This window comes from Tauraco erythrolophus, chromosome 2 (assembly GCF_009769465.1).
Source record: "Tauraco erythrolophus isolate bTauEry1 chromosome 2, bTauEry1.pri, whole genome shotgun sequence".
NCBI classification, from domain to species: domain Eukaryota; kingdom Metazoa; phylum Chordata; class Aves; order Musophagiformes; family Musophagidae; genus Tauraco; species Tauraco erythrolophus.
In genome coordinates, this window is record NC_141466.1 from 122,110,929 (window position 1) to 122,135,020 (window position 24,092).

General features: G+C 45.9%; 1 protein-coding gene across 1 annotated transcript in view; it reads right to left on the reverse strand.

The window, feature by feature from the left end:
• Window positions 1-10,970, reverse strand: part of PELI1 (pellino E3 ubiquitin protein ligase 1) — a 49,535-nt gene extending 38,565 nt beyond the window's left edge. Inside the window, exon 1 of the mRNA XM_086631010.1 lies at window positions 10,940-10,970. The gene's annotated coding sequence lies outside the window, so the exon portion shown is untranslated. The remainder of the gene's footprint in view (window positions 1-10,939) is intronic.
• Window positions 10,971-24,092: the final 13,122 nt, after the last annotated feature.

A 24,092-nucleotide genomic window follows, 5' to 3' on the forward strand; every position in this document is an offset into this window, starting at 1 on the left:
TTTCCTTCCTCTCTTTGTCTACCTACTTTAACTCCTACTTGTGCTTTGTTTCTCTCCCCTACCTCTTCCCTCTTTTGTCTTTTCAGAGTCCAAGGTCTTACGGGTAGGCGTCTATTCATACAGCATACAAGCTCTGCAAAATGAAAGTTCACAATTTTTGGTACTTTTACCTGATTGTAACAGTCTTTTCCATCTCAGTTTTTTTACAAAATTCAAGTTTCTTGAAAGACAGTTGATGGACACCGTTTATAACACTATCTTTAGTCACAGCATATCAGTCAGTATTAAAGACAGGAGTTCACAAATAGTGCAGTGGGCTGATTAAGCTTCTCTAAACGGAGAGTTTGGCCACTGCAGAGATGTCTGATCTACAGCTCTCACTCACATAAACAGTCCCTAGCCACACAAATAAAGACTGTCAAGATCTTTCCCGAAATTCCTTCAGGGAAAAGAAATTAAAACGATAGCAGATTGGATGGAACAGCTCTAAGAAAAAAATCAATAATCATAGCTGTAAAATCTAAAATTAAAGTAAGTCTGGTTTTGATGCTTTCAGTACACACAGCACATTAAATTTGGCATAAGCCCAATGGAACATGAAGTACTTGTGGACAATGTCTGCCAAGAGCTAGAAATATAGCACTTAGTCTTTAAAGAACAAACAGAGAGCCTCAGACCCTTTCTAATTTACGCATCTGAAAAAAAAATAAATCAAGGTGATCTTTCTGAGGGAACATTTATATTAAATCTAATTGGCATGCTTTGTGCAACACTGAACTGAGCATACGCCAATTGCAAAGAATCAGTATTTGTCATTTTATAATCCATTCTGCGGGTGACAAAGGTTACAAACAGATGTTATACCTCCCCGGATTCCAAGTCGCTGTGCTTTCCTCCTGAGCATCAGGCTTGCGTCTCAGGTAAGTTCTGTACCTGGTCCTTGGTCACACTGACTCTTGTAAACATCTGACACAGTGAAAGTAGAAAACTGAAATGGGAACCGTGAATTCAGGGAACCTCATGCTGCACTATCAGTTTTTTCACCCACCTTCACATTCGTTGGTACTTCGTAAGTTTACATGCCTCAGAGCAGAGCAAGATTTGATTAGTAACTGAATACTAATTCACATTTCTGTGCAGCCTCCAAACATTACCAAATTAAGCATCAACACACCTGTGATTTCCTTACCTTTATTAAAACAAGGACAAAATAAAAATAGAGAAGCCTAATACCCATCTGGAGCTTTGGAGACATCATCCCTCATCCCAGCACACAGGTTCCCCTCCCTACCACCTCCCATACACTGAACTCCCACAGTTGGACAAGAGCGTGGAGCACAATTCTAGCTTTGTTAGGTTTTATGCTATTATACGTGGGAGGGCTTACATGTCCTTCCCCACATCTCCCAGGGATTCAGCAGGGAACACAGTCCTCTTGTCTTTAAGGCCAGTACAAGGTGCTGACACAGAAGGATTGCAGTCCCAGTCCTGCCTTGGGAAACTGGAGAGCAAGAGAACAGAAAGTAGGCAATAAATACTGCTACATAAATACATACTACAAGAAATTTCTCATGCCATTTCACTCTACACACAAGCTGAGCACTATCTAGATCTTTAAAACTGCTATTTCTTGGTGACTGAGGTTTTGAAATACATAGCAAAAGGGCCAGATCAATCTGATTCCTCATTAATAGCTATAGAATAATAGCAGCATCCTACAATACTTGCTATTGTGGACTCTAAAGACTGAAAGACATCAGACACTTGCTACACATGCTTATTGACACGATAAACAAGCTCTTCACTTCTCCCTGCTGACTGGTCTCTCTTGGCTTTAAGGTAAAGGTTAACTCTTCCCTCATCTTTTGGATCAGGCTCCTATCTCTGCTCCTGTTTAGACACTGCCAACTTAAACGAGTTCCTCTCCAAAGTTACAGTAAGTGTAAGATTGCAGGAAAAAATGCTTGTAACACTTTCCCTCTAGAGGTAGGAGTTTCCCTTGCTAACTATACATATCTCAGAATAGTGAAATACAAATAGCTATTTCAAAGAGAAAAAAAATAAAGTGTATATATATTGACATAAAATGCAAAAGCAGTCGCTATATCTGAGTCACAAGTGGCTCGTAAGTGGCTTATAAGCCCCCACATTTTAGTACAGCATCCTGGTCCTTCTCAGCCAGCAGCAAGAGGTACAAGGACCTACTCTATGTTCACATCTGCGGCTCAGAAAGCCTCAAGGCTAACACACTGCCCACAGCACTGACTGTGAAAATATGCACACGTGCAAGGCAAAAAAAAAGGATAAAAATAAAAGCTACTGATGCATTTATCTGTTTGCAAGATCAGGCTGAGTTCCTCAACTTCAGCAGGTGGCTGACTGCCTCAACAGAATAATGCATCACTTCTAAAAAAAAAAACCAAACCCACTCAGCTGCTATCCTTACCACAGTACACTCCAGCCCTCTGCAACAACCTTGAGAAATTCACAGAAACCTTAACCAACGCGCAACAGTTCATGCGGCACCAAAAGGGAAAGCTCTCTGGAATGCTATTTCACATCCACCACATAAAGCACCAAATGAATGCTTAAACAATTGATGTGGGCTATCACCAGCATAGTAATTACCTCATTAAAAAATAATAATCAAAGAACAAAGATCCAGTATGATGGATCCACCTACCACAGGCATCAAGAGGAGATGACTTGGCTGTGAAAGTCATTGAAGCAGAAAGGGGTGATCAACTGTCTTCAGACTAACATGCATTACAACATTATTTGTCTTAAATTTGGTCCGCTAACCCCAGGGTACAAAGTGCACAGTTACATACATATATATGAGGGGTTTTATATATGTGTATAAACCATATATAAAAATACATAATGGTTTAACTTTAAGAGGTGCAGGGACAGCAGACTGGCTAAGAAAAGCAGTCCTTATTTAAAGTGTCCAGCACTATCATCACAAATTTGCCTGAACATTGCCATGCGAGAAAAAGAACAAAAAAAACATCTAAGTCTACTTTCAGGCCTTCTGTTCTCGCACTACTTGTCTGAAAAACTGACAAAAATGGTTAAATCTTTTCTCTGTTGAGAAGCAGTTTTTACTGATTATCCCCCCAAGTTCCAGGGAATTTGAGTTGGATCTCTCCCAGCCCTCTGCTGAAGGTACATTAAATATTACCCCCCTAATGCACATAAATAGCAGGTGTTTAAGTGAGGTGTTACCACCATGACATGTTTTACAGTTTGACAATTACCTTCTCCCTCTAACTATTCACCTTGTGATCATCACTACTAATGTTAAAAATATTTTAACATCACAATGCTGACTAAACAGAACCTGTATCCAATGCGAGAACAAGCTGGAAACATTTTCTGGGTAAAAATAGAGATGGTCTTTACATGTGGCTTTAATCCATTCTTTTAAAGCAGAAAAAGAGGAACAAAAGCACGAAGTCATTTGAACATACCAAATCTTTAACAAGTGTACAGCAAGCGACATCCCTCCTCCTGTCTCATTCCAGTTTCCCAGCCTCGTCTCTGCTGGCCACTCAAGCCTAGGTTGTGTCCTAGAGCTAAGACCAGGCACCTGCCACTCAAGCACAGAAAACAGATCATACCAGAGCATATCTAGTTTAAGGAAAGACATCCCCTAGGAAGCCGTGCACGGAGAACCAGTGCACTCACACCACTTTTAGGCATCCTAGAGCTTTCTGTGGAGTTCTGAAAGCGGCATTCCTAAATCTGAAACCAAATCACCATCAAGGTTTGGTTATGAAGATGGAAATAGCAGTAAGGACTGCACAGTCCGTAACTGTTTTCCCACACATGAACAGTCAATAACTCTGGCTTCCTATACACCAGGAACTCCCCCAGTTTTTAATCAGACGATTTTGACATCATTAGTAGCATGTTACATTTTCTTTCCTAAATTGAAAACAGAGCACTGGCCCAGCAGAAAGAAGCCAGATCCAAGAGGAAATATGTACTCTATGTGAGACATTAGCTAAGGGCTGAGGCCCCTATATTCTCTTTCTTTCACTGCAGAACAGAAGTTCCAAGTCATCTTCCGCTAGCCTTGAAATACAGCCGCGATCTAAATACAGCAACTCAAATACCTATTTGCATTTATTTTCTTCCATGTTAAGCATTCCTCGGAGTATTTAAAGTGGCTCAGGGAAAAAGCAAACCAAAGCCAAACAAAGAAAAAATATATTAGTGGGAAATGACGGAACTGACATATTTTTAGAATTAGCAGCTTATACCAAGAGGTGCATTGCAGAAGGAAAGCGAGCAACAAGTTCTTTAAAAGGAAGTGAATTACTTTATAGCAAGCCTCCATGTGTGATGCACTTTGGATTTTTTACCCTAATCTCATACCAAATAAATAGTTCAGCTATATGATATGACAAACTATTTTTCCAGTTGAACCTTGTGTTAAACCACGATTAAACCAAGATTTATTCTTATAAAAATATTGCATTGAACTTCAACTGCTTCAGATAAGTAGAAAGGATATCAAGGTAGCATCGGACAAAAAAATCTCAGTATACATATTAACACTTAAGAAAAGAGGAGCCTTGAGATTTCTTAGCAGGAGTTCTTCAGGGACGACTTTTATCATTTAACACGAATAATTTGTCTTAAGACAAAGAAAATACAGATGATGTACTCAAGTTTGTACGGTTTTAAAATCAAGTTTCACTATTTAATACTGCTCAACCATTTAAAGCAGAAAGAACTGAGGGCAGGGAAAGCGAGCACTTTGGGGCAGATCCGTAACCGTGAGAGAGGCGCGATTTTAACACAAGAAAAGGAACTCCAAACACTTGTAAGCCTAAGTCTAATATTTCTACTAGTTTAATGTCATCTTGCAGCGTCCCAATAGACTTGACGGTTAAGGGGGCCATATGTGCAGGCTACACAGGCACACTAGTTCCCACACTTGAAGTCCACAATTCCATCTAGGTGCTTCACGTGCTGCCCCAGCTGTTGCCAATCACTTCTTGGGCAAAGATGACCAGCTAGACAGAAATGTTGCAAGCTAGATCTAACCCAGACATGCCAGTTTGGCTGCCTTGACCCAAAGAAAAATTAAGACATCCATGTTGTTGACCCATCCTAGAGGACAAGCTGGCAGAAGGGAAGGAGAAATCAACTCGACAGCTGTTACTTTCCAGTTGCTCGCTACTCTGTCAGCAAGTCATCTGACCATTATGCAGGAGCACTGAAGAGGCAAGCAGGCCAGGGTGAGACACTCAAATCAGACCACTAAGTTTGCTCTCACTATGCCTCCAAAAACTCTTGCAGGCTTTGAGCTCCACCGATGCCAATGGCAAATCTTAACAATCTTCTTAACAGAAAACAAATCAGTCCCTTCAAATATGACCTTTGTCCCCCACCTTGCCCATGAAGTAAGGAAAATAAGCATCCCAGCTCAGGAAAAAGTATTTTTAAGTGTTTGGTAATGAAGCCCAAAGGGATATATAGTTGCAGAAACATTGCATACTTGTAGCATACTTGGAATACAAGCAGCTAAGTACATCCAGGCAGATGCATCATTTGGCAACGGAAGCAAAAATCCATTGATGGTGGTCTACCTAAAGACAATTCCGGCTAGCCAGGGTTTTGCGTTTTGTTTATTGTTTTTCCATTCTGGGGGGTTTTGGTTGGGTTTTTTCTTTCCATCTTCTCCTTACATCCTAGTTCCAATAAACTATCCTCCAAAGAATCTTATTCAACCAATCTGCTCCAATCCCATATCTTGCAAGCATCTACAAAATATTTTTCTTTATGTATCCCACTCGCTCAAAACCTCAATCAATCACAAACCAGCATTTTCTAGTGGCTATTCATATTATCAACTACATTAATAATAAAAAATATTCTATAGATAACTTCTGGTTTAAGTCTACTTAACTGTAGCTTTTTCTTCTACCTTCCGTGCTGCTCATTTCTGCACTACGCTGTAGCCTTGTCTACAACAGTGTCAGCCACTATAGCCAACGTTACAGACCCGCAAATGGAAATGCAGCGTTTAGTGACAAAAGCTTTTCTGCCAAAATCCTCATGCTTATCTCCCTGATCACCGAATATGTAAACTAACAGGCTGACAAAAGCACTCCATCAGCAAAAGCTTGCCTACATCTGGGACTTTGATCAACTTTTGTCAATTGGATGGTGCAATTGCTCCCCGCAACACATACACATCTACCCCATCTAATATAGCCAGACCAGCACTTCTCTGGCCCAAATATCTCTGTACTACTAAAAAACTTCTCTCAAAAGAAATGCTCTCCCTCTTCTAAAAACACATTTATGCAATTAGTCTGCCGCAGTGTCGGCACGGAAAAACATCTGGTTGACATAGTTGCATCGCCAACATCAAGAGAGATCAAGAGCGTTGTGAACCAGCATGACACATATCCCAAGTCCTTTACAAAATACTCTACTGGTGAACAAGGAAAGTATTGGAATGTGAGTGCAAATCGAACGAATCCTCTTCCCAACAGGAATATAATTACATGGCCTGAGTAACAGCTTTCGACTGCTCCTACTCTGACAACTGCCCTATACCTTCAATTAGAATAGTAAAATTATAGGACACTCCCAATCCTGAAACCACATCCAGAAATGCACTGCAAGGTTCAGTCCACTCTGCTCTCGAGTACATGAGATTTGAGCCTAAAACTCAGCATTTATATGAGTACATACCATGGGTGGCAGTCAGGTCACTAGCATTGAATTCAGCAGCACAGATTAAGAAAGAAGGCCAGCAGGTTAACTTTTATTACCTATTCGTGAACTGTACTGTGTTCCTGCACGGCAGGGACCGGAGGACACCATCAATCTTTAACCAAACGCTCCCACCCAGGCACTGTGTTCAGCCTGAATCAAACAAGCTGCTGACTAGTTCACACTTGAGCCCACATCCCAAAACACCACCTTCACAGCATTTACACCTCGTACTCCAGCCAAAAGACATTGCAGGAGCAAGACCGGTATTGATGACCATCTACCTTCAGCACAGGGTGCCAGCAGAGGACAACAGAGCCTGTATTTTCCAGTCAACTATTCTACATCCACACATGACTACAGGGTTATTCCAGAAAGGTCATTTTGAGCAGCTAGTAACATTTGGTGCTTCCAATCACACGACAAGGGTCAGCAAACGAAGTCCATGGCATAGGGCTCACGTAGGCAGCCAGTAAGCTGTACACTCACTCATGCAAAGCATAGAAGCACCTCTTCCTACTCGAAGGAAAATCTCTTTTTCAAATCACTACAAACACAGGATACTCGGAAAAGAACATATTCATAGTGCAAGGCAGTAATTCTTCCGCAAATCAAGTTATTGTCAACAGTCTTTACAGCTTTTATGAGAAAGCAGCAACAGGGTAGAGCTCACTTTTTTGTATTTTAAGGAAGATTTCTAGCATGCCAAAGAACTGACATCCAGGATGCGACCCTAGTTACAACTCCAATTTTGTAAATGGGATTTGTTCCTCCTCTCTGAATACTGAAAGCCCATGTGACAGTTGGTACAACAGGGACTGCTACAGCCAGAAGACCTCCGAGGAGACTGCTGCTCTAGTATCTCCTCTGTTCCTGTCTGAGAGAAAGTACTGACATACCCAAAGGCTTCATCATCAGGAGGTTCTGTAAAATCAAGATCTTTCATGGAACAGTTTTCATTAACTCTGTGCTCCACCTTCCTGCATGGAGACTCCAGAGGAAAAAAAACAGGATGGTAGAGTTTGGATCGCTTTTTGAATACATCTATTCAAACATTTTAAACACAATCACTTCTGACTACTAATCGCCACATCCACGCCACAAAGAACATCCCACAACACTACTGTATTGGTCCAGCCCACCTCCAGCCTACCACTGGAGAACCTACAGCAGCACAGGGAGAGGTGAATCCATCCCATGAGCTGCCCACGGCCTCCTGGGAGACACAGAGCCACTTCAGCTTTGCCCAGCTGACACAATTTGAACCTCATGGGATCAGAACTAAATTTTACCTTCTTCCCCATGAATCTTCCCATCCAGGTAGACTAACTGGGCCCGACTGGGGATGCAATATTAATTTCAGTAGAACTGGGGGACTATAGTAGGAGTATGAGATTTACTGGTGCATCCTGTTAACCAGTAGACTGAAAGGAAACAGAAACTAGATCAGATGGAAACACGCTTACTTTTTTCCACTGAAACTCTCTCAGCAGCATTTAGCAGTGCTCGACCTACTTCCTACACCATCTCTTTGCTGTCACTTCCTTTGACAGTTTGTCAGCATGCCTGTGAATCTGGAGATTAAGGAAGGAACGTCTGGGAAGCAAAAGAGCTGGACTTCTTCCTCTTGATGCCACCTACAGTCAAAACTTTTACGATCTAACCAGCAAGGCACATAGTGACCAGCTAGCAACAAGTACCTCCAATTACTGTCATCCTGCAGGAATTCCTAATCAACTGTGTAATTTTGCTTACAAGTATGCACTTAAAGGTGACTTTGATTCTTCATGAAACACCTTCATTTTTCCTTTTTTAACTCAGGGCCATGGATTAGCATCTACAAACAGCTCTGGGTTTTCCGCTTTCCTCTCTTCCAGAGTTCGTGTCTGAGAAGACATTTTATATCAAAATATACTTTTAATTAGTTCCTTCCAAATGAGTAAGAGTTTTAAATACCACTGGCTCCAAGCAGATGATGCTCTATTTTGCATCTACAAACACACAGTCTCTAGCTATAAATCCTGAATTGAAAGCATCCTGTTTTCCATGCCTTAACAGAAACCAGTACTGATATCAAAGTACAAAACGTTTGCAGCAGACTTTGAGCTAACACTAATATCCAAGTTCTGCTTTATCTGAAATACTAGCAGTTACTCAAAATTTTAATTTCCAAGATGAACACTAGCATGGTGACCTGTTGCGTTGAGAAATACATTTCAGTGTTTAGCAAGAACAGAAACATTCATTAGGCACCCTTCATAATGCAATACTCAGCATAACATAGGTGCTCCTACAAGTTTAATTCATTTGAAATAAGAGATGTTTAAGCTTAAGGTACCCAGTAGGTGCCTACATACACCTGAAACGCATTCCTAAAGCTTCCTGCCTGGCCATTCACAGGACTTCAAAAGGAGTTAGGACGCTTATCTTACGCGGCACTAAAAGGGTCTAATTTTCACACTACGAGTGCTCAATTTCCTGCAAACCAGGCTTTTTCTCGGGGGGGAAGGAGGGCAGAGGACAGGGGGAAGTGTCCCGTGCAGACATCTGAACTTTAGCACTACATTACTCACTCCGAAATTGTGGGCCTAAAACATTACAAAGCCACAGGGACCACAGACGACACATGCAGACGAAAATCTGGGCAGCCTGTTTGGCTGAAGCTTTTATCTCCACTAACCTACCGGCGTCTTTCAGCATAAAAAGCTACAGAAGACATACCATCAACAGGTCATCTGGCTGCTTCTTTGAAAAAAAAAAAAACAAACAAAAAACAAAACAATACAAAAAGCTGCTGAACAGAAACCGGAAACGGACTTTTTTCCCCCCCATCTCTCCCCGCCTCTCACACGCGTTCAAAATGGAAAAAATAAACCCATCGTCCTTCGGATGCAGAACTGCCAGCTCTGTCTAGATGAAACGCTTTGTGATTTTACTTGCCAAGTAGTGTGTTTTCAAGGCAGGGGAGCCCCAGCAAAAACAAATGAGTGGCCTTTAAAAGGTAAGGCCAGAAGCACGAGCTTTAAAGCTAGACTGCTTTTTGCTCGCATATATTCTAGAAGCTGCATTTTGCAGAGGTAAAACAGCTGCAGTTTTTGAGGGGGTAGATAAAACAACAACAAAGAAAAAAAAAAGCAGCAAGCTTTCAGTATAAAAACGTAATCATTGCTATAAAATATCGTTATTCCCGTTAAAAAAAATATTCAGCTGAAAACACAACCCCTCCTCCTCTCCCCAGCCTTTTAAAAAATCTTCTCCACGGCTGTTACAGGCAGAAACATCCCCCTGCTATTAGCTCTTCCTGAAACCGCATTATTTAACTACGTGAAAAGAAAAAGACTGAAAAGAAAAACCCAACGAAAGTTGCGCTGGATCGCAGGCTGCTCACAAAAGAGCCAAGGCTGAGGATACGGGAAAGAAACCTTGCAATTCCCCCAAGAAGCTTAAAATTCAAAAGACACAACTTATCTACCGGCTATCTGGATTCTTCCAGAGTAAAACAACATCAAATTTGAAGAGCTAAGGGGGGGCGGGGGGGGAAGAAGCAAGCTTTCTCACCAAGATTTTGCAGGTTAACACCAGCAAAACAAAATCCCCCTTTGTTTTGTTTCCACTCGCCTGCGTGCTGCTCCCATTCAACGCTCCGGCACAGGGGGCTGCGATAAATGGAGCCTCGACTTCAGGGGGACTCTTTCCTTCCCCCAAAAAATAAATATAACGCCACCACCGCCAAAAAAAACCCGCGCCCCGAATCCAACAATACCTCAGAGTTCAAAAAATGAGCGTTTTTTATTTACATATTTTTTTTTAAAGTGATGTTTTTCCCGAGGGCAGGCGGCTCGGCAGCCGCTCCATGACAAAGAGCTTCTCCAGCACATCCAGCCCCACAGTGGGGCTCGGCCAACTCCGGGTGGGTGGGAAGGAAAAAAATGAAAAAAAAAAAAAAAGACGACACACACACACACAAAAAGAGAACAAACTCTTCAAATCCCCGGGAAAAAAAAAAAAAAAATAAAAACAGCAACAAAAAGGCAGCCCTGCGGAGGCGCAGCACAAAGCGCGCAGCGCGGCGGGGGAAGGGGGGCGAGGGGAGGCAGCAGCCCGAGGAAGCAGGCAGCCCCCGGGCAGGCCCCCAGCCCGCCTCCCCCCTCGCGATACGGGCGCGCGGACAGGGCTCTGTCGCGACAGGCGCGATACTCACCCCGAGGAGGAAGGAAGCAGGCGGAAGAGGCACTTCACGCCGGCAGTCGCAACTCTCCGAGGCGGCGGGGAGAAGGGGAAGGGGCAGGCTCAGCCTCTGTCCCCGTCTCCTCACGGCCCCACGGCGGGCGACAGCCCCAGCCGGGCGAGAGGGGAAGGAGGTTCCGCAGCGCTCCCCCCCGCCCCTGCGAGCGACAGGCCGGGAAACAGCGGCGGCAGCGGCCGGAGAGAACAACCCGATCGACGCCGGCTTCGCCGCCCTCACAACAGCCACAGCCGCCTCCACCTCCTCCTCTTCCTTCGCCGCGCCTCACCGAGCCGCCCGCCCTCTGGCTCGGCGGCCGCCGCGCGCTCGCGCACCCCACGGGCGGGGGCGGGGCGCCGTGCCTCGCGAGGCCCCGCCCCGGCCCCGCGGCATGACGGGACTTGTAGTGCGCCCCCCCCCCCCCCGCCGCGTGCGCACACCTGGACGCGAGCGTGTCAGGAGGGAGCGTGTACGTGCATGTATACCTATATATACATATATATACGCACATACATATATACACACACATATATACATATATGTATGCATATTCTGTCTGTATATGTCTGTATATACACGTGTGTACACACGTATACACAAGTGTATGTGTGTATATGTGTATGTGTGTATGTATATGTATGTGTTCATATGTGTACATTATGTGTGTATATGTATGAACATGTGTGTATATAAGTGTGTATACACACACGTGCATATGTATGTGTATATTATGTGTGTAAGTGTATGTGTGTATGTATATGTATATGTTTATATGTGTACATTATGTGTGTATATGTATGTATAGGTATGCACATGTATGTGTGCATACGTGTGTATATGTGTGTGTACACACACATTTATGTGTATATGTATGTGTATGTGTGTATAAGTGTATGTGTGTATGTATATGTTTATATGTGTACATTATGTGTGTATGTGTATGTATATGTATGCACATGTGTGTGTACATACGTGTGTATATGTGTGTGTACACACATATTCGTGTGTATATGTATGTGTATGTGTGTACATGTGTGCGTTTATATGTGTACATTATTTGTGTATATGTATGTATATATGTGCATGTATATATGTCTGCAATGCATATATTCGTGTGTGTATATATAGATGTATGCACACGCATACATTTATACCTAAATATCCACGTGTGTATATGTAACACATATATGTATATATGCACGTATCACGTCTATGGTGGGGTGCCACCATTCCCAGGGGGTTCAGGGAGGTTGCTGCCATCAGTGAGGCCAGCTCCAGCAAGCAAACCCCAAGACTTCTTTCCCTTTTCCCCTCTGAGAGCAGCTTGGCTCGCTGCGGCTGCGGAGCGGGGCTGCAACACACCCCCCAGGGCAGGGACGCAGCGAGCGCCCTCCCTTCTTCCAGCAAAAGCTGGGTTTCCAAACATCTCTGCACATTTATGGATCTCGGTCCTGGCCCTCGGGTCCTCGCAGTGCGATGGTGGGGTGATATACTGGGGACAGACAGCGGGGCAGCGATCCCAGCCGCCTGGGATCCAGCTCCAGCAGCCACAGCCACGCACGTGTTTAAAGCTTGAGACACTCGCATCGCTCGGAGAATTTGAATGAGGGATGTTTCGGCCAGCAGATCCCTTACAGATACAAAAAAACTCTCAAAAATATTTGTGGTGGGAATGTCACTGCATGAGCAACCCTCCCTGTCTCTGCAAACCAGAGCCTTCCAATTTTTTAATAACAATATCAAGCATGGTGAAATAAGAAACCTGCTTTTTAGGAGTCAGGGTGATGCTCAAAGGCTGTTATCTGTCCTCAGAACTCAACATGAGCTGGATGGAGCGGCTGCTGCCCAGTGTTGAAAGCCCGACACCAGTCCTCCTTTGTGGATTTTTAGCCTCAATTCTTTGCAAGAGTGAAATAAATAATCCTGGATATTATAACCCGTGGCATGCTGCCCTGATCCTGTCCATGTTTGTCCTGCTATGTGTGTGTGTGTGTACTCAAATAAATATATAAAAATGTATTTCAAGTAAGGCAAGGAGATCGCTCTATGTCATAAGGCCTCTCCGGCAGTACTGCTGATGATGACTATGATAGTGGATCTTCAAGATCATTTGTTTGGACAAAATATATTCCTGAAATAAATGCCTTGAAATACTATTACAGCTGAAAGATGCTTCCAGTAATGGAAAGAAAGACAACATTGATTGATTTTGTTCTATGTTTTCCGCAGGTTAAGGGAAATCACACCCTGGATGTGGCCTTCAGAATTATTTCTGTTTTCTTGTACATAGTGAGAAAAAAATAAACAAATTTTTGAGGGAAATGGGGGCTTTTACCACTGCATCACTCAGAAGAAGCCATGGACCTGCCCCAGCATGACACATAAAGTCGACAGAGGTGCTTTCCTTGCCATCACACCGAGAGCTGCTGGAGAATTAGCAAGGGTTAGAAATAATTAGTGGTGCCGGGCTGCGTAAGCACAGCTCTACTAGTCGTTAACCTGAGTTTCATTGGCCCTGGGATTTTTGAAGAGAGATTAAGAGATATAACTCTCATCTCCCAGATTATAAGAATGAAAGGGTCAGGTTGATCATCTCTTCTGACCTCCGGCGCATAACCCGGGGCATCCCGAAAATAGCTTTTGCCTCAAAGGCGGTATTTCTTTCAAAGAAGTGTCAACACCTGAGATAAAAATAGCCCCGATGGCAAATCCACCCTCGCCTTTGGCGACTGCCACAAACAAAGCCCGGTGTTAAAACTAAGCTCTCCACGGAGTGTTTATTGGTTTGCCTTTGGATTTACTGTAACTTTGTTCTCTGTGCTCGGCAGCCCATTATCCCTGCTTTATTTCCAACCTGGGTATTTATAGCCCTCTGATTGAGGCATCCTTTAATCTCCTCTTTGCTGAGCTACCGATACCAGCATCCCCTAATCCTTCGCTACAGGGCAAGTCGTACCCTCACCCTTGAGCGGGAGCATTCCCCACATCTCCCCAAAGCTGCCGGAGGTGTTGCTTCCCACAGGACCCAGCTACCAAGGAGTAAGAAGCACACACATGGGCACGCGGAGACGGGCAGTGGGTGACGGCAGCATGGGGGCGTGGGTGGAGAAGCTCCTGGCATGATCCCTGGCACCGGAAGACCGCTGCATCCTGCCTGGGAAGAAGCCACGTTATCTCCTCCCAAAGACCAGGCACTTCCTTCCTTGGAATGGGGGGTAAAGTTTTGGGGACATGGGGTGGGGACGAAGGTGAGGGATAGGCAGAAAGTCGCTGCGATCATGGACAGGCATCACGCTGGGATGAGCCTGGTGCTGCCTGACCCCTGCGTGCTGCCTTACGTGCTGGGAGCATTGCGTGTAATGAATCACTTGCCACATGTGTGATGTAACATGACAGTGTTAATAGATCTCATTATTACCCAATTTACTAGGGGAAACTGAGGAGTGGAGAGGTGAATATTATGCCTGGGGCGTACTGGGGCTAGATTGCAGGAGACCTCGCGCTGCAATCCCATGCTTACTTTACTAAGCCACATAGAAATTAGGTGCAGCTGGCAGAAGCTGAAGAAAGCCTGAGGGGAGAGGACGAGCTCACGGGGGTTTGTCCTGCCCTTAGCACTCATGTCCTGTCACAGCCAATGATCCCCTTGCCATGTTGACTGGGGTCCCGTTCAGCTCCCAAGAGCTGCTCTGGGCTGCTCCCTCCCACCATGCTCTTCTGTAGTAGCTGATGGGTTTATCACTTTGACCCTTGGGAGGCTCTTTCCTGATTTTGCCCGGCTGTTCCATCCTCACACAGAAGCCAAAGCACCAATGAGGGATTTCCAGTGCCCCAGCATCCCCGTGGCAGTCTTGTCCCCACCGCCCAGGCGCCAGTGGTGCCGGAACTGAGCCTGTCCCGGGACACCATCCACAGCATCCACAGCAGGACCAGACCTCGTGTCCCATCCCTGACCCTCTCTGAATTAACTCTAAATTAGTGTCTTTGTGCTGAACAGCCTTTGATGGACTTCTGTTTCATGAATTAGCCTGATTCCTTCTTAAATTCATGTGTTTATCCTTCACACAACCCGTCTGGCTCAGCCCTTCTCACCGTTCCCTTCCTGATCTCCATCCTGCCTCAGAGAGGGGGTTCATTTCTTTCTCAAACACAGTTTAGAGGAAGCTTAAGAGAGAGACAAATGATCTTTACAAAACATTCCCCTTGTAGGAGGAACAATTTCCAGAAAGCTTTTCTCTCCCCACTTAGAAAAAAAAAAAAAAGGAGACAGTTGAGTTTGGTGGCTGCTTTTGGTATTTCCTTATATTTAACACATGTCCCTTGCTATGGAGAAACAGCAACCACCACTTGAGGCTTACAGTCCTCTGCGACATGCTCAGAGGTCTGGAGAAGCTGATGCTAGAAACTGGACTTCATAATTCAGCTACCTGCCAGCAGCAACCCTGGGGGTTGGTTTTCCCTGTGATCCCACCACGTCCCCAAGTCCTATAAGCTTGTACCACCCCATGGTGAGACAGCAGGGAGCTGAAATATAGAAGATTCAGTCTTTTTTGAGGAGCCAAGCTGGCCCAAGGTGACCCAGCACCACAGGTAATTGGTTGGAGAAGGGAGGGTAGGTAGTAGGTAGGTAGAGCATCGCCTCCACTGATCCATCTCGTTTCAGACCTTTTTTTTCCTCCTGGCACTGAAACTTGGAGCTGCCACCCAGTGAAGCAGAGCTCTGAAATAATCTTTGATATTTAAACAACTATTTTCTGTTTTCTGACAGCCACATACTGTTCCAGCATTCCTGTCGAACAGGCTTTCTGAGTCAGATGCAAATTAAAATGACACATGGTCCCCTCTAATGTTCCCATCAGTGCACGTATGGTCCTGTGATCTCACTGCAGCGACGAAGAAATAGTAAAAGATATTGGCCAGGTTTCTGGGCTGCTCCAAACTGCATATGGCCCCAACAGCAACAGCTCATCCGCATCGCACTGCTCCCGTCTATATTATTAAATAAAATGACCTCGAACCAAAGTGGCTTGGCCGGGCTCCTGGCCACGCTGCTAAACACCCTGCATCTCCAAAAGTGTGTGGCTGGTCCAAAACTCCCACTCTGGCTCCAGTGCATCTCCTGGCCATGCCCAGATCATCTTCTAGACCTGAGCTGCCAAGTTCAACCTGCCAGGATATTTCAGCAAGTTCTCCCCAAAACCTTGGAGACCTGTCTTATTCCTGGGGGAGAACCTGTGTCTCCAAGGGATGTCCTCAAGCCTCTCTAAACCAGCTGCCTCTCCAGGCTGTGAAACAGAGGTTACCATCACCTTTCTCATTCAGTCCACGGATTTGGATCAGTTCAAACCTATACCCTAACAAACTTCATTGGGGACCAAACCTGCTGGGTTCGAGTACGGTGGCAGGGCACTGGGCGGCTGCCGGTGCCACGACGTGCTGCCGTGAATACCTGCGTGGGTAATGACTGTGGCTCAGTGACACGAGCTGTGATTAAGTCATTAGTCAGACTTCAGTCGCGTGAAAACACTTGAGATTACAAGTCAATGCTGAATTCCTTCTTGGAAGGGTTAAGCAGATTAATATTTAGCTCTGGCTGATGAGAGGTCAGAGTACGCCAAATGCAAGATGTGATGCTGTAACCCAGAGTGCAGCCATCGCCCTGATCATCAGATTTCGGGTTCTTTGAAAAGAGTATGCTAATTCTTCCAGCTCGTTACAAACTCAGCCTTTGGTCCATTAAGGACCCAACATCAAATCGTGGTAGAAAAACAAACCACCCTGAGCCTGGCTGCAGGTCCCTCCTTTTCCATGCCCAGCAGTGGGGACGTGCGCTTGCACCTGCGTCGCACTTCAGCGGCGTCAAGGGTTGGCTGCGCGATCGTTCACCATCAATCAGGCTGATCACGTGCTCCAATTAAATTACATTAATTAAAGATGAGGGACAGAAACCACAGTCCTTCCAGAGGACCTCTATTTGAAGACAACAGCAAAAGAGGACCTCAAGCAGCATGTGAAGCCTCCCGCTGTCCCTCTGCTGAGGACAGGATTGCACCCCACGGGCTCTGCTGTGTATTTCATCGCTCTTCCTCACACATGGGTCTAGAGGGAAAGTTTGTCCAGCACTTGTGCTAATTTCCCCATCAACTGTACCCCACTAGGTGCGGTCAGCCCTCCACCAGCACTATCCCAGCAGCATCTCACGGGTGGCTCAGATGGGAGAAGATGCTCGGCTTCTGCTCCACCTCACAGTGGTCCTCCCATGGGCCATGCAAACATACATCACAACTTTTCCAGACACCCAATCCCAAAATTCAAGTGTTTTGTGTTTTTTTTTAAATACATTTTTTTGCAATTTTTTTTTTCTTCCTTTTTTTTCTTTTGTTCTCCTTTAAAGCACGATCTCTGAAGGTGTTGGCTGGAAGGACATCAGCCCCGTACATTTTCCCAGAGAGGAGGACGTGGTAGCATCTCCCCCTCACCCAACCCACAACACAACCAGCAAAACAGAGGAGGCAGGTGTTACTTTAGCAAGGCATATTTAAATGCATGATTAGGCGAAATGAAAACACCACGCGTCACTCATTAGAGCTGGTGTATCAGTCTGGAGGCTGATGTAATAAGAAAATCAGTACATAAACATCAGCTTATGAGTGCTCCTGTTGCCCATAGGATAGGTTCACTTCATAGGTGACCTCCACAGCCCCTTATACACGTGAGGAAACTGAGGCAGAGAAAAATGAACGAAGGTGCTTGGCCCAGGGCATCATCAGACAGCACAGGAACACGAGTGATGGACACACTGAGATGGTACCTTACTCGTATTTTAAAAGGACTAGTAAGCAGAGGGGACACTCATAACACCCATCTCCCATCCAGATGATTCAGACTCTCCTCTCATACCCTCCTTTGAGAGAAGCAGCCTCCATCCCCTTGCCGATCTACTGCTTAGAGAACGGTCCACGCCACATCAAGTCCATGCTGTCTAACCATGGGTTAGCTGAAGAAACAAAGCAGCTTTTGAGTCCTCGAATCCCATGAAAACACACAAAACCACAGATGTCTATATATTTTTGTTTGCATTCAATATAGCCAGCCAAAGCTCTTCTTTTTCACTTTTTTTTTTCTCCCCCTCCACATGTTATGGAAAAAATCCTGTGCTTTCTGCCTGGGAACTTATATGCCAGAAGGCCCGTTGTAGCTATGATTTAAGCCACATGAGCTGGCTGCGTGGTAACAGAGTAATACTCTTTCCTCAGCTTTCCTACTCAAAACATATGATTAACGTGGTGTCTTATGGCTGGTTGAAGGTTGGCAGTCCAAGGAAGAACGTAAAGGGAAGGAGGCCACCACGGGCTCTGTCAAAACAAGGTTTGTTTAATTATTGCTCAAGGGGTATTTGCAGCCAGGATCTGATTAAAAGTACCTCCCAAGCCAGCCCGGCACAACCATCTTCAACCCTTCCACCCATTTTGAGGGTGGTGAAAAGCCTGCAGCAAGATGTAGGACCATACCCACCATGTCTCCTCTGGGTATCTCCAGTGCTACCCAAATGGAGGCTCAGACACCACTGGTGGTGTGGGTAATGTGTCTGGGGGAGAAACTTAAAGTCTACCTTTCAGAGGTAGAGGCTTTGGGCAATGAGCTTCAGGGGTTTTATGCCAAACATTTCAAATCATAGGATCATAGAATGGAAGGGACCTTAAAGATCATCTAGTTCCAACCCCCCTGCCATGGGCAGGAACACATTCCACTACACCAGGTTGCTCAAAGCGTCATCCAGCCTGACCTTGAACATTTCCAGGGATGGGGCATCCGCAACTTCTCTGGGCAACCTCTTCCAGTGCCTCACCACTCTCAGAGGGAAGAATTTCTTCCTTAGATCTAATCTAAATCTTCCCTCTTTCAGTTTAAAGCCATTACCCCTTGTTCTATCACTACACGCCCCTGTAAAAAGTCCCTCTTCAGCTTTCTTGTAGGCCCCCTTTAGGTCCTAGAAAGCTGCTAGAAGGTCTCCCCAGAGCCTTCTCTTCTCCAGGCTGAACAACCCCAACTCTCTCAGCCTGTCTTCATAGGAGAGGTACTCCAGCCCTCGGATCATCTTCGTGGATTTCATCTGTACCTGCTCCAACTCGCTCTAACTCGATCCTGCTCTCACTCTCCAGCCTAAGCTTCAGCAGAAGCAGATTGTCATATCTAAGTTCCTGCTGGAAAAGCCCCAGCCATTCCCTCATTTTCTCTGCTTGACTGAAGGGTCCTGTGGGACAAGGCCAGCAGCAGCTCTTGTTCTTTCTTCTGTAGACCAGACAAGTACCTGTTGTGTTTGCCCCTTCCTTGGCGTCTCTTTCTGGATCTTACCACTGGTTTGGGGTTTCTTTTTGCTTTTAGGAGCATTGCTGGATTTTGAAGTCAATACTTGGCTGTTCACAGCCGTGTTTCATTCCTGGACTGATGCAGCCAATACCAAATCCTGTTGCTTTCACCTAAAAGATCAAAATGTTTCCTGTTGTTGCAGTTTAGTTCGCATTTACCATCACTGAACTTCATTTGACGTGAACTTGTCCTCTCACCTGGGAAAATTCCCCTCCTGCAGCCCCTCAGTTTTACTTGGACTCGCCTGAAATAAATCACTGTGATAACAGTGAGGAAAAAGCCTTGCTCTGAATATTATTCAGATGATGAAGAACACTTTGTCCCAGGCTAGTGTCTGCAGGCTCGGGTTATGGTAGCTTGCTGCAACCCAGAATGAATCAGAGCTGTGAAAGCACAAACTCACTAAGAGGAGCCAGCATCCCACCTTCCTAGCAAATTCTCAGCCCTGCCTGCCCATCAGCTCCATCAATTCCCACGTGATGCTGAGGAAGGTGCAATGTTCCTCCACCCAACGCTGGTGGTCTTTGCTGAGACCCCATAACCAAATGGCCTCTAATGGCTCGGTGATAAACGACCCCCAAAACACATGGGCTGTGTCTGTGACAAGAAAATAACCTGTGCCAGGGCCTCAGCATCATTTTGGTTCGGGCCAATGAGCTCAAACATGGCCCAGGCACGATTAGGAAATTGCGTGAGCTGGGGACCACTCAGAGGGGGCAGTTTGGATGGAGGCACCTTGTCTGGGACTCCAGGAGACTCTGACAGCAGTGGTACATTGCCAGCTGGCCTCAGGACCAGGAAGCCACTCAGGACATGCTTAATTTGTTAATACATCTGTTGCCCTTGAGGCTCGATGATGGTCTAAGAGCCACTGGCATAACCCAAGCTCACCCCGCTTCCTCTGTGCCAGCAACACCGCTGCTTCTCAGCAGCGGTGATCAATGTGATGCTCACCAAGCCAAGGTTCACAGCCATGGGAAATAAGGCTTTCCCAGCAGGAAAACTAGGGAACGGATGAGGAAACATGTTGTTTTTAAAAAACTCATGCCCTGGTTGTGTGAAAAGGGGAAGAGAAACAAAACTGTCTGCTCGTTGAGCGCCTCATGAGTCACTCAGATACTAAGGTGTGGTATCACAGCCTGCAGAGCTCAGCAGGTCCACCCTTGTTTCGCTGCCTCTGCGGCGAGAGCCAAGCCGTTTTTTGGGGCTGGGTGTTGACCTTGTTTGGGTATGGCCGATCGCTCAGGGAAGATGGGCTTGCTACAAGGCTGCCTGGCATCAGCAGCCTGGCAAATCCCAATGGGAGCAAGCTGTGCTCTGATGCAGCCCAGCCATGCTAAGACCAGCTGCCACCCAGGCTCCACTTGGGTTGCTTTGGGATGGGGCATGCAGATGCCTTCAACAGCACCGTCTTGCACCACCCGATGCACCAAAGGGAATATCAAAAGCTGCAGAAGCAGGAGAAGCAAAGTGTTGGAGAGGCCAAAAGGAGGATTTTTCTGGCTGACATGCTCCCAGCAAAGCCGGGTTTTGACCTCTGCGAGGCCGGGAAATGTAGGTGTGGTGTCCACGCCTGGATCCAGCGGCAGGAATTTCCCTCCGTAGCAACAGTTGTTATGTAGCAATAATACTTCACAATTTTCAAGGCACTTGAGAAATATTAATTAATCTGCACATCAGCTTTGTCAGGTAGGTGGCTGAATATTTTCATCTGTGCTTACAGCTTGACCAAAAAGTAAATGAAGCAGGTTGTCCATGGTCACGGCAAGAGCAGCTGCCAAGATGCGGGCGGGCAGTGCTCAGTGACTGTGTTGGGACAAGAGGGCTGGTGCAAAGGCAAACCAAAGGAAAACCAGCACACATATAGAGCATCAGGAAATTTAAAGGAAGCACCTAGCTTTCAATACCCTGAAGCAAATCTCCCATCAGAAGGACTCCTCTGCTGCTCGTGTTGGCATTTCACACCTCAGTTTAATTATACTAATCATTTTGGTGATGACTTCTGACATTCACCTTCATTAGCCACTGGCGGCCGCACTCAGCTGCCTCGACTTCAGAGCTATCTATGTCTGCTTTAAATAACCCATGAGTAAAATCAGCTGGGAGACAGTGTGTCTGGGCTCTCCTCTGGCATAGCCTGCACAGAGGTGGCTGGGAATGCAAGACCAAAGCCAAAACTGCAGTTTAACCCTGGCTGAACGTGGACATGACCTTTTTCTGGACGTCCTGGGGTGGGGAGAGCTTTTCTCTTTGGCACTGAAGATAATGACTGAGTGGAAGTGGGGAGAGGGGATGATGCGCAGGGAGGACTGAGTGAAGTCAAGAAGTCCAGTCCATGGCACCATCTTTCCAGCTGGCTCGGGGATGGTGTCATTCCTGCACCTCTTGTTGCATAAACACATAGCTGATGCCATAACCAGGCTTCAGCCAAAGGGTTTTTTTTTTGCCCCAGCACCTGTTTTCCCCAAACAAACAGAAATTCAGGTCACATTGGGGTAGTCACATCCTAAAAGCAGGAGATGCGACAGCTAAAAGGGCAAAGCAAAAGGCAGAAGGACACATCATGCTGCAGCCACTACTCAAAGTGTAGGGCTACATGGCCAGAGAGCAAAGCTGGACCCTGTCCCACCCCCACCAGAGCCATCGAGGCCACCGACACAGTCATGTTGCCCTTCCCTTCCCGGCAGCATGCTTTATTCTCCTTAAACCAGAGTGAAATGTAGAAAAATCCCCAAATTGCAGGCGGATCCCAAAGTCAATTGGGTGCTGAGGAGCAGCTGCTTCATTTTTCCTTCCTTATGGTTCAATGCGCTGTTTACAGCTTGTGACTCCCATTTTACCGGTTATGCTGCTCGGGGAACACGGAAACAAAGCTTTCAGTGATGTCATTTGTCGAAGCAGAGGAATTTGAGCTCTGCAAAATAAAAGCAGACAGGTGAGATACTGTTGCTTCGTAGTTCAAGATGCTGCAGCAATGTTAAGTACCATTTGTCACCTCTGCCTGAAGGATCCTAGTTATGATCCCCAAAAACCTGAAGAGGATAATGATTTCAGCCTGCTAGCAAGCAATTTCCCCTTTTGCTGCGGCATTTCTTTATGAAGGTATTATTCTGCAAACTAATGCCCACAATAAATCCACTCGTGTGGATTTTATTAGCAGGGACCGGTCACTCATTAACTGCTATGGCATGCAACGCTTGTTTAAAACATAGGAAGGCATCTGTTTATCATTAAGAATAAACAAAAAACATCAGGGTTTTACATTGTAAAAGCGGGATCGTTTTAGCACGAGTAGAGCTGGTCAAGATAATCGGGCATGAATAACACTCTTTGTGCCTGCGGCTCTCCCGAATGCCTGGTGGGATGCTGCGTTTATGAACGATGCACTGGATACGGCACCGCTGCCGTGGGGTTGTTGGACACTTAACTCTCATTGTATCTTTTGTGCTTTGCCATGAGATGACTGATGCGTTAAAAAAAAAAGAAATTGAGGAAGAAGTGAGACGGTTCCACTATGAAGGATGAGATTTAAGTATTCCTGGATTTCATTCAACCTTTATAATCAGCGTTTTCCTGGCTGTGAAAGCGCATGGAAAAAAGGGAATGTTAAGATTGTGTTCTTTGGGAAAGAGGTGGCCCATGGCAGGTCCTGAGCACCAACCTCTACCTTGAAAATCCTTCCTTTGCATCAAGCTAGACTGCTCAGTGCTGGCTTTGACGTGCTGTATCTGCTGTATATTTTGGCTGGCATCTCTGCTGTGTGCCTTGGTTTTTGCTGTGACACGCAGCACACGGTCTCTTAGGAACACAGTAGACATTTGCACTCTTATCGAGAAGGATGTTGTCACTGCAAAACCATCCCATGTAGCCACAGGAGTGTCTCTGAAGGCTCCTTTTGGGGAGACACACGCCCTCCTTCTCAGAAAAGCCATTCACTGCCTTTTTCCTGCTGTGAAACCACATGAACATAGTTCCCTCTGCTTCAAAGGTGACCCTGAGTTGCCACCGGTGACCACGCTGTTGGGCAAAAGCCACCCTAGAAAGGGATGTGGGACCCTGAGCCAGGCTGGCCAAGCAATGAGACACTTCTGCCCCTGGCAGGGTCCTGCTCCACAGAGCAACCAGCTTCCCGAGCTTGTTTAAATGCTGTTTCAAAGGCAAGAGAAAACTCAATTCCCAAAGACATATAAGCCTGCACCCCATTGCCACTGCCCTTCCCACCCTGCTGCAGCAATGGGCAGGGGCTGCAGGAATGGAAGGAGTACGCGATGTGCATGATATACTGGCACTGCCAGTAAGAACCAAAAGGCTGGGGCAGAGGCGGTGGCAATGCAGCAGGAATGCGCAGGCATCGCTCGCAACCGGGTGCCAATGAGGACAGGTCAGAGAGGAGAAAACTGTAGTTTTCTTCGACTGCTGGCTGGTGAGTCCGCTTATGCCAGGGCGGGGAGAAGAGGACGCAGCATCCTCCCGGCTAGGACAGGGGAGGGGACTGCCAGCATCGGGCTCATCCCTCCCCATATGCTGCTGCTTAATCCAGCACCTTCTTCCCAGTCCCCCTTTCAGATAAGGGGGAAAAAGGGGTAAAAAAAAAAAAATAAGCTGATGGAGGCTCACAAACTCCTAGTTTCTGTATGTCTTCCTGAATACGTATACAGATTTTGATACAACGGACACACTATTTTTAGTTTCCTTTGGGGTATGTTTGGGAGCAAGCCCTTAACTGTTGCTGTGCTGCTATAGAAACCGTATCCATGTA